General features: G+C 39.6%; 1 protein-coding gene across 1 annotated transcript in view; it reads left to right on the forward strand.

Moving 5' to 3' along the window:
* Positions 1–9183: 9183 nt before the first annotated feature.
* Positions 9184–18338, forward strand: part of pdzd2 (PDZ domain containing 2) — an 82514-nt gene continuing 73359 nt past the window's right edge. Inside the window, exon 1 of the mRNA XM_030059634.1 lies at positions 9184–9574. The gene's annotated coding sequence lies outside the window, so the exon portion shown is untranslated. The remainder of the gene's footprint in view (positions 9575–18338) is intronic.

The following is an 18338-nucleotide window of genomic DNA, read 5'->3' on the forward strand; positions in this document are numbered from 1 at the left end:
GGTCAAATCAGGCGACATTTTGTTCAACAACAATTCAGTTCATTATTTCAACACAAAAAATGTATGAGCAATTATTTTTTTTACATTTTTTAAGCTCACTAATTTCAAGTCTGTTTGTCATGGTTCTTGTATGACATCTTTACTAATTCTTTGGTAATTTTCTGGTCAATTTCTTGCAACTTTTTACAATTTTTGATTTTTTTTTTTTTTTAATTTGCAGGTGATTTCTTGGTAATTTGCTCATAACCTTTTCCGCATGTTTCTGAAAGGAATCAAGTGAATTTTCTCAGGTTTCAGATGGTTTAGTTACCATGAAAAGCTTTCAGAGGCATTTAAACACAAGGAATCCAACATTATTTAATAATTATCGTTTTCATTTCATTTTTAGTTTTTGTTAATTTTTCACGGAATTGTTTTGCTTTTTTTTTTTTTAAACTCCTTTTAATCTATCACCTTTTACCCATGTTTTTGGAAAAAATTAAGTGAATTTGCTCAGGTTTTTAAAGAATTTAACATTAATCACGATTTTTTTTTTCATCTTAAAGTCCTTGAAATATGAAATAATCCGTCTGTGGCTTAATGAAAGTCAATTTGTGGGCCCAGAACATAAAAAAGTTTGAAAACTAGTTAATGTGGCATACCCATGTCTTTCTCCAAAAAATTGTTGCTTTTTGTAATTTTGTGGAATATTTTTAAAGTAGTGGTGGAATTTAGGGAGGTAAGACTCAAATGAGTTGATTTTTTGTGTTTCCTTGTCTCCTTTAGTGCAGAGTGAAGCCTGTCACAGCCTGTCCTGTCTTTTTTGTTCTTCTTTCAACCCCTGACTGCCTGTTCCTGCTATTCTTTAGAGATTCTGCCAAACCGGATTAGGTCTCTAAAGAGATTATGTGTTCATCCTGTAGCTGTCAAACACTTGGCACAAATTTTACAGCACTTGTATTTCTGAAATATCATTAGTGGCCTGCAGAATCAAGGGTTATTGACTTAAAGTAAAACTGAATATTTCAGACTAGGTTTGTCGTTATGGATAACATCTAGCGACTCATTAACATAATATTTAAATGGTGAAGGAGGAAATGGAAATGATGCTGTGCATCATTATGGATGCAGTTTCACTTATTATTGCCACTGTGCATTGTAGAGAGTTAACCCAGCTCCTTAATGTCAACAATACATTTGGTCTTTAAATTAATTTGCACAGTAAAGACATTTATTGTACAGGTTTGCACTAATTATATATGCACTTAATTAGTGAATATCTGTGTAAAACTAAATTATTAGTTCTATTTTTGGAAAACTTATTAAAGGTTGGTTACTTGATCTGTGCCGAGATAGATAGATAGATAGATAGATACATACATACATACATACATACATACATACATACATGCATGCATACATACGTAGAATACAACAGAATAGAGCAAAAAAGAAAAAAAAAACTTTGCATACCCTATAATATATATATGAAGAGAGAGAGACTGTAGGACTGTACAGAGTATCACATGCATAATGAGAGCAGTGACTCACTTTTCTGGTATAAAATAGACATGATTATTAAAATCAAAACCAAAAGTTTAAAAACAATGGTGGGGGAGTGTCTTTTTGGAGTATGTTGCTTTGAGGCAAGATTGGCGCCAATGGAGAGGAATCACGAAACGCAGCAGGGAGGAGGATGGTCATGGGTCAACAAAGAAGTGATTGACTGTTTGGGCAGGCCAGCCTCAGGGGTGTTGGGGGTGGGGCTTACAGAGCCATAGCCTCCAAACGCAACATGCCACACGTGGTAAGTCCCGCACAGAATGTTACAGCACACAGAATATTACGAAACGCAGTAGGAAGACTGCTTGGGGGTCAGGGCAGCAGTGACCGCTTCCCTACACTGACAGCAATGTTGTTTAAAAAGGGGCGTGGCTTGGCCCCACAAGGCCTGTCAGGTCTGCCAAGGTCACAGTAATTCATTTTTCAAATAAAAACATGGCATGCTGACTGTTGCGAGACTTGCATACTGGACTGACTGAAATGTGCTTCTGCCATTCATACTGCACAGATTTTAAATAGATACTAAATGAATGAGATTATCGGTATTTACAAGAAAAACACACTTATTTACACATATTTCATGAAAACTGTGTTGGCTGCACTTGCATTTTGCTTGTACTTACAATGCCACTATAGTCTATAGTCTTTTCCTCTGTCACACAATGTTGCTGCTACACACCATAAATATTTGAGCATTTTCTCATGCTATTTTTTTTTTTTTTATAATATTAAATGTTAAAAAATTACCTTTACTCATAAGCAGATGTGGACCATATTTTTGATGGGTGAAAAATGATGAAAAACTACTTTTCTGAGGGATATTGTCCACAGCAAAAAGAGATGTCACCCACAGGCCATGTCTTTCACCACTTTATTCAGAATATTCGCTTCATTATTAGCCCTTTCATTGGTTCCTCAAGGCTCCTGCTCTGCTGAACAGTGGATTGTATTTGTACTGATTTACTTTGCCTCTGTCGCATTTTTTTTTTGTGTTTTTGTTCTGTTTTTTTTTTTTTTTTTTTTTGCTTTTTTTTTGCTTTAAAGTTACAGGGAAATCCAGTGGAATTTGCATTTAATACTCTTAACATCAAACAGAGAATAGATTTTGTCCAAATTCCATTTGGGATTAGACTGATAGCACAGACATATTAGGACTGCTGTTAAAATAAAAGCTTATCCACATTTTTGCGTCAGCGACTTATTGCTAACAAAGCCAGAGTGCTTTTACAATTTCACTGTCATAATAGCACACATAAGTCCTTAGTCACAGAAAATAATTTTATTCCATTATATTTTGGTTATCTCCTCATCATGAGTCTGAGCTGCATATTTTATTTTTCTTTTATATAATACTGTTGTAAATGTGGCACCACAGTACCAGGTATAACTTTATGGGATTTGCTGGAAACACTGACATCTAACTTAACATCTGACTGAGACCTAAAAAAACATAATAAGCACAATATTTCTAATGTATGGCAGCTTAAAATTTGAAAAAATTTCAAGCCAGCAGGCCCAGCTGGTGGCACTATTGAGTTAAAGTCACCCAAATTGCCAGGTTCCATCCTCTGGCTAAAATGACTATAGTAACCAAATTCCATAGCAATTCAAAAACTCTTTCATACATTAGAGCACAAGATTAATAACTGGCCTGCTGGTGGCACTAGAGGGAAGGTCATGGGGTCACTGAAACAGGTTTCATCATCTAAAAGGTTTGCTGCAACAAAACAGTCTGTTTCTGGTTAATGATAAAGACACTGACCACTGGCTGATTCTATTTTTAAAATATGAAGACCTGACAAACATGAATGTTGTTGCCATCATGCAGTATGCAGTATTAAGAGTTTGGCCTGCTGGTGGCACTAGAGGGAGGGTCATCGAGTCACTAAAACTGACAGGTTTCACTCCCTAGGCAACATGAATGTTGTCACCAACTGTCATGACGAAATAGACCAAACCCATTTGGGGCTGTGCTGCTGTGGACCGAACTGCCCACAGAGCAACGCCAGACACACTGATGTGAACATATGTAGGACTCCATGACCAGAACATTAATGTAATAACCTTTGCATGCCCATTTCAGATCAGAGGTAGGGTGAAACCAATCCAAACTTATGGGCCACATGGGTCATCCTAACAGAAGAAATATCACACATTAACAACTAACAACTCTAACGTATCTTACGCCACCAAAGCTTGCGGTGTGCTGCACATTGCTGTGCAAACCGAGTACACCAAACCGATGGCTGGCTGCTGGTCTGCATTGTACAAGTTGTGTGTGCCAATCTTTTGTAGTTTATGTTCCTACATTGCAAATAGCCAAGCTAAGTCAACCATGACTGCACAGCTCAGATCACTGTTCAGTGTTGGGCAGTAGCGACGTTACTAGTTTAACTTCATTTCTCAGTAGCGTGGTCGTAACGTCGCTGCTTTCTAAATCAAATAGCTTTTTAGAAGTGAAACTATTTTACTGATCAAATAGCGCGGTAACGTCCACAGAAGCTACATTTTACCAGGCATTTCTCAACCTTAAACGCAGCGGGACATTTGCTGTGGTTTGACATCTGTGACGTCACCCCCGCTCACGGACCTGTACGTGCAGCCGACAGACGGTCTTCTTTGTGACGTCACGTAACTGTCCGGACCTGCGCGTGTCGCCGACAGACGATCTTCTTGTGACGTCACGTAACTGTCCGGACCTGCGCGTGTCCCTGACAAACGGTCTTCTTTGTGACGTCACATACCTGTGCTAACTGTCTTCTGCAGCGGCAAAGGAGCAAGCAGGTGATGCCATGGTTTGTAGCAGTAAAAGCAGAGAGAGCACAGTTTCATAAACTATTGAACTGGACATTTTTTGACTGACAGTTTTATTGATCACTAAGATAATGACTTGGAATGAAGTTTGTTAAATGTTAAAAAAAAAAAAAAAAAAAAAAGTAGCTTTGATGTAGCTACATGTCATTGTATTGTAGCTTAGCTTGCTACATTTCTCTGGTGGGGAGCTTCAGTGTAGTGAAGCTTCATTTAATGTACACTAACTTCCATACGCAGAAGATCCTCAAGCTGACAACAGCAGAGCAGCAGCTGTGGCCAGATTTATAAAACAAAACTGTTAGAACAGATTCAAAGTGGCAGGAAAATGCAAGGCTAACAATAATTTTCTCTGTCTTGCTATGATCCCAAGGCTTTCAGTTTCCTTGTTTGAAAGTACTGCCCCCTCTTGGTATGAAGACTTATTGCTCAGTGCACGCTCCATGTCGCCCGTCCGCTGTAGTCTGTACGGTGTGTTCATGGACAACTCTTTGTAGGAGACGTGAGCTCATGCAAGGTCAGATGTGAAGTCATGGCAGTGGTGCTGGTTCTTTGAAGTCAGCCTGGTGTGTTCCATATGCCACATATGGCATTTACTGTAAGTACCATCCTCCAATTTGTAAATGGCTTTCATGTCAATTTCTAACTTGTAATTACAACTAGGAATAACATGTTTTTTCTGACAGCAGCAGTATATCTGATTAGGCAGTAGATAACATGGCAGTATCTGGAAAAGGCTGTGGCAGGCTGTGGCAGCCCCTTTACTGATTAAGGGCCAATCGGTCGAGATAGTTCACTCTTACAAATACCTGGGTGTACTTGTTGATTCTAAACTGGACTGGAAGTAGAACAGTCATGTTGTTTTTAAGAAGGCTCAGTCTAGACTGTTTTTCCGAAGAAAACTGAGATCTTTTGCAGATCTATTAGCAGGCCTACCCTTACTGTCTTTTACCATGGTATTCTGTCAAGTGTGCTGTTCTATGCTGTTGTGTGCTGGGGTGGCAGTCTTACAGTAGAAGACAGGAACAGAATTAACAGACTGGTTAGGAAAGCAGGTTCCATTATTGGTAATAGCCTTTGGATGAAATTCTGGAGCCAAGTTCCACTAAGAAACTCAGAAATGTCTTGTCTAGGGATGATCATCCCTTGCACAGTATGTTTTCTTTGAGTGGAAGAAGTGAAAGGCTACTTGCACCTAGATATACACTATATTGCCAAAAGTATTCGCTCGGCTGCCTTCACACACATATGAACATGAGTGACATCCCATTCTTAAACCATAGGATTTAATATGATGTGGGCCCATCCTTTGCAGCTATAACAGCTTCAACTCTTCTAGGAAGGCTTTCCACAAGGTTTAGGAGTGTGTTTATGGGAATTTTTGACCATTCTTCCAGAAGTGCATTTGTGAGGTCAAACACTGATGTTGGACAAGAAGGCCTGGCTCGCAGTCTCCGCTCTAATTCATCCCAAAGGTGTTCTCTCGGGTTGAGGTCAGGACTCTGTGCAGGCCAGTCAAGTTCTTCCACACCAAACTCGTTTATCCATGTCTTTATGGACCTTGCTTTGTGCACTGGTGCGCAGTCGTGTTGGAACAGGAAGGGCCATCTCCAAACTGTTCCCACAAAGTTGGGAGCATGAAATTGTCCAAAATGTCTTGGTATGCTGAAGCATTAAGAGTTCCTTTCACTGGAACTAAGGGGCCGAGCCCAACGTCCGAAAAACAAGCCCACACCATAATCCCCCCTCCACCAAACTTTACACTTGGCACAATGCAGTCAGACAAGTGCCGTTCTCTTGGCAACCACCAAACCCAGACTCGTCCATCAGATTGCCAGACGGAGAAGCGTGACTCGTCACTGCAGAGAACACGTGTCCACTGTTCTAGAGTCCAGTGGCGGTGTGCTTTACACCGCTGCATCCGATGCTTTGCATTGTGCTTGGTGATGTAAGGCTTGGATGCAGCTGCTCGGCCATGGAAACCCATTCCATGAAGCTCTCTACGCACTGCTCTTGAGCTAATCTGAAGATCACATGAAGTTTAAAGGTCTCAAGCTATTGACTCTGCAGAAAGTTGGCGTCCTCTGCGCACTATGCGTCTCAGCATCCGCTGACCCCGCTCTGTGATTTTATGTGGCCTACCACTCCGTGGCTGACTTGCTGTCGTTCCCAATCGCTTCTACTTTGTTATAGTACCACTAACAGTTGATTGTGGAATATTTAGTAGCGAGGAAGTTTCACAACTGGACTTACTGCACAGGTGGCATCCTATTACATTACTATTACAGCACCATGCTGGAATTCACTGAGCTCCTGAGAGCGACCCATTCTTTCACAAATGTTTGTAGAAGTAGTCTGCATGCCTAGGTGCTTGATTTTATACACCTGTGGTCATGGAAGTGATTGGAACACCTGAATTCAATGATTTGGATAGATGAGCGAATACTTTTGGCAATATAGTGTATGACAGAGAGGTTTAGGAGGTCATTTGTTCCTTCAGCCGTCAGATACTTTAATAAGAACTGTTGATTGCTGCTGTTGAATCTTATGTGACTTGAATTGCCAGGAGTGGCATAGATTGGTGCTTGCTCTGTACTGTATATTGCACTTTGCACATGTGCGTTTTGCAACTTTGCACTTTCCTAGACCTTTTTTTTTTTTTTTTTTTTTAAACTGGTATGATTATTGCGCTCTCTCAGTGTTATGCCTGGTGCAGATCATTTATTTTTGTATGCAGTCTGTTGTCTTGTGCCCTGTCACATTGTCACTGTCTCATTGGTGCATGTTTGGCCTGGTAGCAAACTAATTTCCCCTTTGGGGATTAATAAAGTGCATCCTATCCTATCCGATCCTAAAATGACAACCGTTATGTGTAAATAAATCCAAATTTAATGCTACCAGACTGAGTCTTTTGGAAGACATTCCACCACAGGAATAGGCCACCTACAGGGGGCGACATAGAGCACTAAAAATGGACCAAACAGAGTTAAATCAACTGCAGTCAGTTGGACTTCTCTAGAGAATCAGTTGTCTAAATCTGAATCATTTTTTTTTTCCTATGTGTTGATGAAAATGACCAGACACTGGTTAAGAACATAAACGTTTCCATGTGCTTAGGTGAATGAAATCTGGATCAATTTAGGGGAAAAGTGCTTGCAAGAATCCTTTGAAATTGATTTCATATCAGCTTATAATCATTTCTTCATTATAAATACTGGGCAGAGTAACAATGGCAGTAATAGACCAGTTACTGCTAAATATGTCCAGTCAAATGTAGTGGTCATTTTACGGGATAGACTTTAACTCTGTTGACCACAATATGTTCTACATTGTTTGGCAAGGGCTCAATACTGATTATTTTCAGCATTTGAAATCTCAAGGAAAAGAAGTGAAGGGGAAACAGAGAAAGAAGTGAAAAAGAAGCAAAAACAGAAAGAACAAAATCCTTGGTATCAGGTTGTTGCTTCACACACTGATGGAGCTGGGTTGGATCTCTGCATACAGGACTTTTTTCTACCAACATTTTTTTGTTTTTGCTCTGCTGGGATGAAAAAATATTTCAGAGGGGGGTCACTATTGAAAAAGTTTGTGAAGCACTGCAGTATTGTTGTCTCTGCTTTTGTTTTGTCATTAAATTGTAAAAATGTATCTTTACTCAGAAACATTTATTATAAGGTAGACTGTGGGCAAACCTATTAAATGTTTGTAGATCATATCTTTACATGATATGATGAATATAGGTGATGACGCCCTGTTGTTGGCTATAGAAGGAAACCATGTCTCTTCAAAGACCAGATGCTGATGAGAATATTGTGATTCTGGGTAAAATCACCAGGATTTTCTTCTTACTAAATCCCACAGTGGAAGAAAAACTAGTTCTCATTTTTTTTCCTCATAAATTTCAGAAATATAAATTCCCAAATATGTAAATTAATAAATTAGGAAATTCTGAGGTATTTAAATTACATAATTTTTTGAATTTTTCTGATGATTTTGAGTTTTTCTCATAAATTTGTGAGTTTTTTTTCTAGTTTTTTTTTTTTTACAAGTTTAATCTCAGAATTTCTGATTTTTTTTTTTTTTGCAAATTTGTCATTTATAATCTCACAATTTTTGATTTTTTCTCATAAATTTGTGAGGTTTTTCTTTAGTTTAATCTTGAAATTTAATCTCAGAATTTCTGTTTTTTTCCTCACAAATTTTTAACTTTATCTCAGAATTTTCTTTTTTTCTCATTAATTTGTGAGTTTTTTCCTCATATTTACGACTTTAATCTCAGAATTTATGTTTTTATTCTCATAAATGTGTGATTTAATAATCTCAGAATTCTCAAGTTTTTTCTCATAAATGTATAGCTTTAATCGCGGAATTTCGAAGGTTTTTCTTGTTATAGTTTTTTCTCTAGTTTTTGTGAGGGTTTTTTTTCTCTTAAATTTCCTTGTAAGTTTTTTCCCTCTGTTGGCCCTACTCTGGCACTGCTACACGGTGGTAGCAGCCCTGTAGCTGGCTGTAGAAGCAGACTGTCTTCTGTCTGGAATCTGTCTTTCTGCTCCGTCTCCTTCCCCCCTGTGCGCCCTGCTCCCTTCCTCTCCTCTCTCCCTCCGAGTTGCTGGCTGCTAGGAAGCGAGTGAGGGAGGGCAGAGAAGGAGCCGAGCGGTGCAGAGAAACGGGACGCAGCCTGCCCTGTGGTCTGCACACTTCAAAACGTCCCCTCTGAAGCCAGTGGGTGACGACACACTCACGACGGCCTATTTTTTTTCTGCCCCAGTCCTGGGCCGGGCAGAGCGCAGTAACACGTCACACCGCCTTCCGCTGGGAGCCGAGCGCCGAGCCGCGGACTGGTCACTGACTTTGTGGCTGTTATTAAACACACCTGTGGAGAAAGAGAGAGCCCAGAGCCAGCAGTGGCAGCCCGGCCTGTCCGGCTGCCTGTTTTTCTGTCTGCTTGGACCACCGCTCCGCCTTCCGTGGAGCAACATCTGAACACAGCTGAATGGAGCGTTTCTAGTCTGAAGCCACTTTTTTTCACGCCTGAGTGTCTGCACAATTTTTTCTTGTCCTCCCACAAAGATGAAAATGATTGTATCTTTTTTTGTGGACTGACTCGGTTTCGGGTTTCAGTTGCTGAGCCGGGAAAGCTCTGCACAACGCCAGAAAAAGAGGGATTATTGTCAGGTTTTAAACTGCCAGACTTGTGGAAAGTCCATCTCTGCATCTCCAGGTCAGTGTGCTCAGCCTCGACTCTGATGTTTGCAGTGTAAGATCATAGATGACGCTTTGACAGGATGTAGACTCGTTATTCAGTTCAGTTCAAGAGAAAGGGCTGTTTTCGTGTGGGAGACAGAAATGGGGATACAATAGCTGGTCAGAGGCAACTTCCCAACCCAGTATGCAAAGCCACCCAGACGTCCTATCAGTGCTCACTTGGGTTTTTGGCTCCATCTTAAAAAATACCTCACTGTGAAATGATCCAGTAGTCCTGCAGTTCCATCCACAGCCCTCCCAGCTGGCCCTCTGTCAGGCCTGCAATCCATTTCCAGGTAAAGAAGCAGTGTTTTCCTCAGAAAGTGTCTCAAGTAGGGAATTGTTGGGTTGTTATTGCAGTGATGCTATCCAGTAAGAGCTGCTGGTCAGATTTATACTCCGTCTGAGTGACCTGACTCAGTTCTGAAATGTTTTAAAGTGCTTTTCTGACTCTAAACTGCTGATGTGTGGTCTCACTTGCTCTGTGGTGCTCTTTTGGGAAGGGCTCTGATGTTTTCATGGTGTTTGGATCAGGACGGGAGGGAGCATTGAAAAGTCCAACACTCTAAAAACTTATTCATGGGCTGTGCATGTGCAGTTTGACATGGCAGGGCACACTGCTTTGTTTATTAATGTAAAGGATGAGGATGAGGAGGGAGAAGACACCACGAGGCCATGGCAACACAAATAAGCCACAGCATAACCAGTGCAGTGACATGCTTTGATATTTCATCTTGGGATTTCCCTTTTGAAACTGCAGTAATCTGCCACTCAGAATTTATGCCATTCAAACCGGGGCTGTAGTCAGGCTGATGAGGTGGATATGGTATTGATTATTTATTAGATATTTACCTATTAGTTTACTTGCCCTCTGTCTGATTTGAATTTGATGGATTTATATGACGGCGTATTAGAGCCATTGTAAAGAAAGAAATATTCAGCCAGAGGAGGAGGTGGGGGTAACATTTTGAGGAAAAAAAACTCTGAGAATTGTAGTAAGCAAGTGAGATTATAGCAAGTAACAGAAAAACAATTTTTTTTCTCGAAGATCTGTGAGTTTATAATCTCAGACTTTTCAAGTTATTTTCATAAATTTACCACGTTAATCTCAGAGAATTTCTGAGTTTTTTCTTGCAAATCTCACAATTTTCATTTTTTCTTCATAAATTTGTTATTTTTTCTTGTAAATTTTATCACTTTAAGAGTAAATTTAAGAGTAAGTTTTTTTTTCTCAGAATATTACACCCCCTTCCCCAGCTCGATAATTTTTTTTTCTCCCTACCGTGGTCCTGATACACCACCGTAGATTTTTGTATTAATAATCATACTTTTTTGAAAATAATTTATTTAATTTTCAGTATACTGATATGTCATACTTGGATAAAATTATTCAGGAAAACAGTTCAACATACATGCTGTCTTAAAGCAGCCTCCCAACATCAGCTAGTGGAAGCCCAGTTAAATGGAAATCATTTGAGAAATCTCATACAGGTAAATAAACCAAGTAACATGAAAGTAAACTGGTCTGTGATGGGAATGGGAACTGGAAAGAATGTTGGAACTGGAACGGGAATTCCTGATCAGGATGGGGTGTGTATGTGTTCGATGTATCTGTTCATCACTGGATTCAGCAGCTGAAGGTTGGAGCTCATTAGCCAGCAGCTCCTCCAGCCTTGCAGGGAGAGTCTCTTGTGTAACTTGTGTGGGTGTCTGCAGTGACACCACTTGTGCTGGGATGCTGTCCTTTGATGGTGGATCTGTTGTCTATCAGCAGCAATCAGAGCCATGCTTCCCTTCTGCCAGAACAAGGCTATTTATGATATTCAGTCCTCATTTTCCAGCATATTGTTTTGTTGAAGATGTGTTCACAGTACGCTGATTGTCCCCAGCTTGGTTTTGAAATTATAGAGGAGTGCCATCAGAGTTGTGCAAGTTCAGACTTCACAAGAACTAGCTCAAAGTTAAGTTTGCACAGATTAAAATTAAATAGTTCATGTGCATAGTTCAAAATTTTGAGTTCACAGTCACAAAAATGAAACTAGTTCATTTCTTCCTTTTTTGTAAATGGATTGTTCTTAGCTATTCTTTTTCATTAGAAACCTCCTCCATCCATCCTTATCCCCCAGTCACTGCCACTGCCCACTATCAAAAACTAAATGAATCACTGTACACTACAGAGAAAAAAATATAGGCCTAAGATAAATATTTCCCAAAACTGGTTGGATGTAACTCAACGTGTCAACACCGATATGACTGTTATGACTGATGTTCTGACCTCTGGACAGGCTTCAGCAGTGCTGCTAGCTGCGTTGTCAGAACTTGCACTACAAAACACGAGTGTTGTTTGGTGGTTTGATGCACAACACTGAGTACCTTACCGGCAGCCATAGTTTCAAAGATTCAGATTCAGATCTTTTTTAATGTCATTGAAACATGTTAAAAAAAAAAAAAAACATGGAAGAACGAAAAGTGTCTCCCAGGACCAGTGAATAATAGATAGGCCTAGATAATAATAACATAAAAACCCATAAGTTAAAATATATAATAAATAAAAACATACAACAAATCATGTGTAAACTGCAACTTGTGGGATAAAGTGCAGTAGTGGTGAAGAGGTGCAGAGGACAGCTCATAAGCCTCACAGCCTCATGGAAGACGCTGCACCTCAGCCTTGGTGTCCGGGCACTGAGGCTGAGAAGCTTCTGCCTGAGGGGAGGAGGGGGAACAGTTCATGGGCTGGGTGGGTGGGGTCTGCTGTGATGCTCATTGCTCTGGTTCTGCATCTAAATGTCCTCAAGAGAAGTAGTCCAGTAATTTTAGGCCAAAATTGGGGTCAACCTAGGACAAATTGCAAGAGAAGCAAACTCAACTGATTTTGTATCCTCAGTTTGTCCTGAGTGAGGGAAAAAAAGTCCCAAGAAATCCCATTGGTGGAAAGTTTTGAAAATCACCTATTTATGACCACATATTACCAAAAAACACTGTTTTTAACACACAGGGGAAAGGGTTCAAAATTTATTTTCAGATATCACTATAAAAATTCACAAGGTGATTACACACACAAAGACAAGAAAAAAAGTCAATTACAAGTTCTTTGAATTATTCTGTTTACACATGCATATCACACATCTGATTTGATATGGGCTAATAAGGAATATAAGGAATAAATGCCAGAAGAGACATTTAAACAATGAATTAAAAGGTTTCTATATATATAGTAACCTTGAATTAAAAGGTTACTATGTAACAGTGAATTAAAAGGTTACTATATATATAGTAACCTTTTAATTCACTGTTTAAATATCTGTTCTGGCATTTATTCCTTATATTCCTTATTAGCGCATATCAAATCAGATAATGTGTGATATGCATGTGTAAACAGAATAATTCAAAGAACTTGTAATTGACTTTTTTTCTTGTCTTTGTGTGTGTAATCAACTTGTGAATTTTTATAGTGATATCTGAAAGTAAAATTTTGAACCCTTTCCCCTGTGTGTTAAAAACAGTGTTTTTTGGTAATATATGGTCATAAATAGGTGATTTTCAAAACTTTCCACCAATGGGATTTCCTGGGACTTTTTCCCCCCTCACTCAGGACATACTGAGGATACAAAATCAGTTGAGTTTGCTTCTCTTGCAATTTGTCCTAGGTTTTTTCATAAAATGACTGGACTAAAGGAAGGCTGCAGTTGGTGATCTTTTGAGCAGATTTCGCTACTACTACTAAAAGGAGTGTCATAAACCAATTATAGGAGCATAATGAAGAAGTTGGAGAATCATGAGGATTCAGGCTAGTGCTGTGACAACTTGTCAACATAATCGACATAATAAAGTTGTGTATTTGATTACAAGTACATCGATTTGCATCAAGCGTGTCAACATGTCACAGTGATGGCTGTGCCCAGCCAAAGCATGTGGAAACAAGAGCAGCAGGCCACCAGGGAGGAAGCTGCAGCTGAAACACCTCGCCTCAGATCACCTGAAGAGTGGGAGGCTTTTAGACAGCGAGCCAACAGCGTGGTGCTCTGTAAGCTCAGCTGCTGTGCACCAACACTTGAGGTGAAATCATCCAGGAGTGTTTTGTCAAGACAACAGCAAGACACCGTCCGGTTTACTGTTTCTCCCCTGTTTCTTTCTGTCAGCAGTCATTACTTAAAATTGATTTTTGACATGTGTCTTCATCGCCCCCATGTCAAAAGTAGTTTCTGCACTGCTGCGCATATGGTGCAACATTACACCATGCGTCATCTAATATTGTTTTTCAGCTGTTTGATATTTTCTGTTTACTGTAACGGCCATGAATGAGTGAGAAAAATGGCTTAAACTAACATAGCACACTTGTTACAGTCTGGAAATCGTTCCAGTTATTTTCCTTCCCCCACACTGCTGCAAAAATACATTTGCCAGTGATTATCTTAATTGCATATTACTGCAGAGAAAATCCATGTCATAACCATTTTAATTTTTTAATTCAAGTACTAAAGTAAATCCAGGGATTCTCCAGTTCAGGGAAAGGGCTGCTATGACACACAGCGATAAACTAATAATTTGTCACAGCGATCCTTTTGAATATGAGCTGCAGTGTTTCTCATCTGTCATCTGACAAATAGGCTTTATTATTATCAATATTAATATCATACTTTTGTTTGTGTTTTAAAAGAAGATGATTGAACAAAAGACTGACAGATTAATGCAGAAGTTTTTGCTATTTATTTTGGGTAAATAAAAAAAAAATCAGCAGAATAATTGATAAATTAGTCATTAGATTAATCAACTAATCAGAAAAAAATGGCAGTGAACCAGACCCTCTTGTTTGAACTCTAGCCTGAACACTGCAGTGACTCCATCCATCCATCCATCCATCCATCCATCCATCCATCCATCCATCCATCCAGGAGCTAGATGTATAGAGAATGTGTGTATGCACATTAACCATGCATACGCCATTTCCCCACATTAACTGGTATTCATAAAACCCAAATGTGTGGTGAGAATGTGCACACCTCACATTTTTTTTTTTTTTACGCCTGTTCATCTAGAGCGACCTCAGAGTGATGTGATGAGGTGGAGATGAAATATCAGGTGAAAGACACTGTGTTTTAGGAAAACATTGTTTGTTTAGGTTGATAACAAGATGCTCTAGTTTTTTGTGACATTTACACAGATTTTTTTTTTTTAAATGCCAATCAAAGGCACATTTATTAAGGGAACATCGATTTATTACTTTGTGTGATTAATTTCATCATTCTTTTTTGTTACATTAAGTCAAGAGTCAACATTTTATTTAGCTGTTATTATTCTTTTTATTTTATCCTTGGTTGTCACACACCTTGTAACAGTGGTTTAGACATGAGCGCTATAAAGTAATCATTGATTCACTGAGATATGACTTTACAGGCCCATGTGATGAATTAGTTGTATGGGCGGTATAAAGAGCTGCACAGCTGTGTGTAATGCCAGCTGTTGTGGTGGTTGGAGACACTTGCCATGTATGACAGCCAGTGAAACAGCACTTCTGATTTCCTGTGTGTTTGGTTGACAGGTGTAAAGACTGGTGGAGCAGGCGGAGCACTGATCTAAAAACAGCTGGTTGAGTCGTCATACATTAATGATTAATTGCGGGTGTGGAAAAGAGGCTTGTGCACATTCATCCAGTTCCACAGTGATTGAGATTTATAAAACAGAACCATATGTACGCAAATCTGATGAGAGGAATGCAGATGCATACTTCTGGATTTGTGCAGTTTTAGTCATGAATTCATGCAGTTTTTTTTTATACGTCTGGCCCCCGGTCTCTGTATAAACTGACCAAATGACTTTCATTTTTGATAGGGAACCAGAAAATGGAGAGACAGCATTGCACACGGTCTGATAGATGACACCACGGCTTTTGCATCTAACAGCCGGTTATGCCTTACTGTCTCTGAGTGAAATCGATATATGCTTTCTGCTCTGCTTTGTGAAGTGGACATAATGATAATGTGACATCAGACTAGAGTGCCTCTTCCTCCTCAACCTTTTCACTATAAGATGCATTTATGGAGAGTAATGTAATCTCTGTATCATGTGAGGTTGCACAGTTATAGAGACACATGACTTCAAGATGGCAAGATGAGCAGTCATGTGAATATAAAGAATATAACAGAGGGCTTAACACATCCCCGAGGAGAGCCCGTGCACAATGTCAACACCTTATAGAAGATGTTGTCTTATTGATATTGACTCTTCTGTGGTCTGTCTGAGGAAAGCTACCATCTGTTTACATATTCTGCTATTAAAATCCAGTTATTGTGGCTTGGTTGCTAGTCTGGGAGGAATAGTAGTAATAAAAGCTGAGCTATTGTCTATAAAAAGCACGTGTGTTCTATTGTACCCAGTGCATGGCTATTTTTGGCAGAGCCAGGGATACTGCATCCTGTAGAAAGCGCTCCTCCTTGTATACAAGCTGCAATGGGGTCCAAACTTGCAAGGCTGCAGGTCAAGCAGTGTTGCATAATCATAAATTATAGTGGCAGAGACCAAAAAAATATAATAGTGAGAAAGCAGACCAGCAGTGTGTTCACATTCTGTGTTTGTGTAGCAGCTGCTCAGCAGTGCTGATAAAGATTGTCTTTAGCAATGGATGAGACAGTGCTCAGTTTTTGCTAGCACTAATGGCAGTTGAGGATGAAGAGAGAGATCATGCCTCATAGCACATCAAAGTTTCCAACCCTGCATGAGCAGAGCTGCTTTGGGCACATTTTCAGGATCCCAAGTTGAACTGGTGTAACAGACCTATCCAATGACTACAAAGTAAAGCCAAAGACATCTTTCCATGCAATGACACAAAAAAGAGTTGTTATTAACGCCAACCGTTTGGTATCATCAGTGCTAACCTATATCTTGTTTAGTACAGTTCATGTGTACGTCAAGAAGCTCATTCATGCTAATTTTAACAGAAACATCAACTGTCTGACTGAAGAGAAACCCATGAAAATCCTAGTACTTATCAAGTTCTGTGGGAAAAAAGTCACGGTTAGATTTATTCCTCTAGCATCTTGTTATCCAACTTAGGGAAGACTGCTTTAGGAACTGTTTGCAGATAATCTATGAACCTAAAACGTGTCCAAATATATAAGTTAGAATTTCCCACTACTTGCAGTGTTTATTTGAAAGACAGAAAGAAGGAAAATATTATTTATCCAGTCTTGGTTTAACTTTCTGCTACATGTAGGTCATACCTGAGGTGATGATACAGTTGTAATTTTTTGGGTTTACTAAAGTAAATGGCACTGCATGAAACTGTTTTGATGGACTAATTTCTCTCACAGAGGGCCAGTGTATTTGTAAGTAACCAATTTGCATGCACAGCTAAATGTGCATCATTTAGATTTTTGCACATATATATCTATATATTTTTTTTTCCAGTATATAGATCAGGGGTCACCAATCATGTGCCATGGAGGGCCGAGAGGCTGCAGGTTTTCATTCCAACCAAGATCTCCACCAGGTGATTTCACTGATTAGCACCTCCTTTCTGATACAAGGTGAGGTGATCAGTGAAGTCACCTGGTGGAGATCTTGGTTGGAATGAAAACCTGCAGCCTCTCGGCCCTCCATGGCACATGATTGGTGACCCCTGATATAGATAAATAGATACAGGTTTACTCAAAACTAGATAAAAGGTATTTATTTTGTTCCTCTTTTTGCCCCTTATTGTGCACCATGCAGTTGCATAAAAGACTTTCAGTCCTCCATAGTGAAAGATGTGAGGAAAGGACCACATTGGGAGCTTCCTGTCTGATAGATGAAAAATTGTCCATCTCGATGGATAATGTGCTGACTTTATGTAAGCAGCTGGCTGTAACTTAGAGTTTCACTGGAGAGACACTCTGCACCCATCTGCACAGACAGCCCAGCTGCTGCTTCCAAAACAATGTGACAACATATTGCCTTTAGATCAATTTATAGCTTGACAGACCAACTATACTCTGTGGTTTGGACCGCCCTTGACCTTTTTGCTCCTCTCAAAAACTACAAAGCAAAAGGCCCAAAATGGCCCTTTTGTACTCATAGTGCCCACATGAGAAAGGCATCCAGAAATTACAGTTAAACTGGCATGTAAATTGCATAAATTGTAACAGGTTGACCTACTTCTCTAATTTGATCAAGGCCAGTGACAGTAACTTAATTCAACACTGATGATCATATCCTGCTCGACTGAGGAGACAGTCTAGTTGGCCTCTGCAGCACTGCACAGCCTTTTTTTAATGTTTGATGGCAACACGTCTGCCTGTTTCAGGATCTATTTTGCTATCTTGCTTCTCTGTCATATACACACTGCACACTTCCCCTTTGCATTCTCTGTAATTATGGCATCGTCTTGCATTGTTGTACAGATAATGGTGGCAATAAATTGTGGCTATACAGCACAGCTACATAAAGATGATGCTTGTAATTTAGATATCATCAGATGACAGTCAACACACTACAACTGAAATGCTAATTTTAGGCCCTAAGCTGCAAAGAACCCATTCATTTGCATTCATTTTCTCATTCATTCATCATGCATTAGCAACCGTTAGTAAGATTTGGAAGGTCATGGGTCAGCAAAACTCAGTTGTGAGTAACTGTGGTCAGGGTGCAGGCTGAAAAGATTAGAATAATAACAACATACCTTTTACCTCCTGGCATTATGCAGCGTTAGGTGATTTGGGTCTTGCAGATGCTGGTTTGAGTCTAGTCTAGCAATATTACAAGCT

The sequence above is a fragment of the Myripristis murdjan genome, chromosome 9 (genome assembly GCF_902150065.1).
Source record: "Myripristis murdjan chromosome 9, fMyrMur1.1, whole genome shotgun sequence".
NCBI classification, from domain to species: Eukaryota; Metazoa; Chordata; class Actinopteri; order Holocentriformes; family Holocentridae; genus Myripristis; species Myripristis murdjan.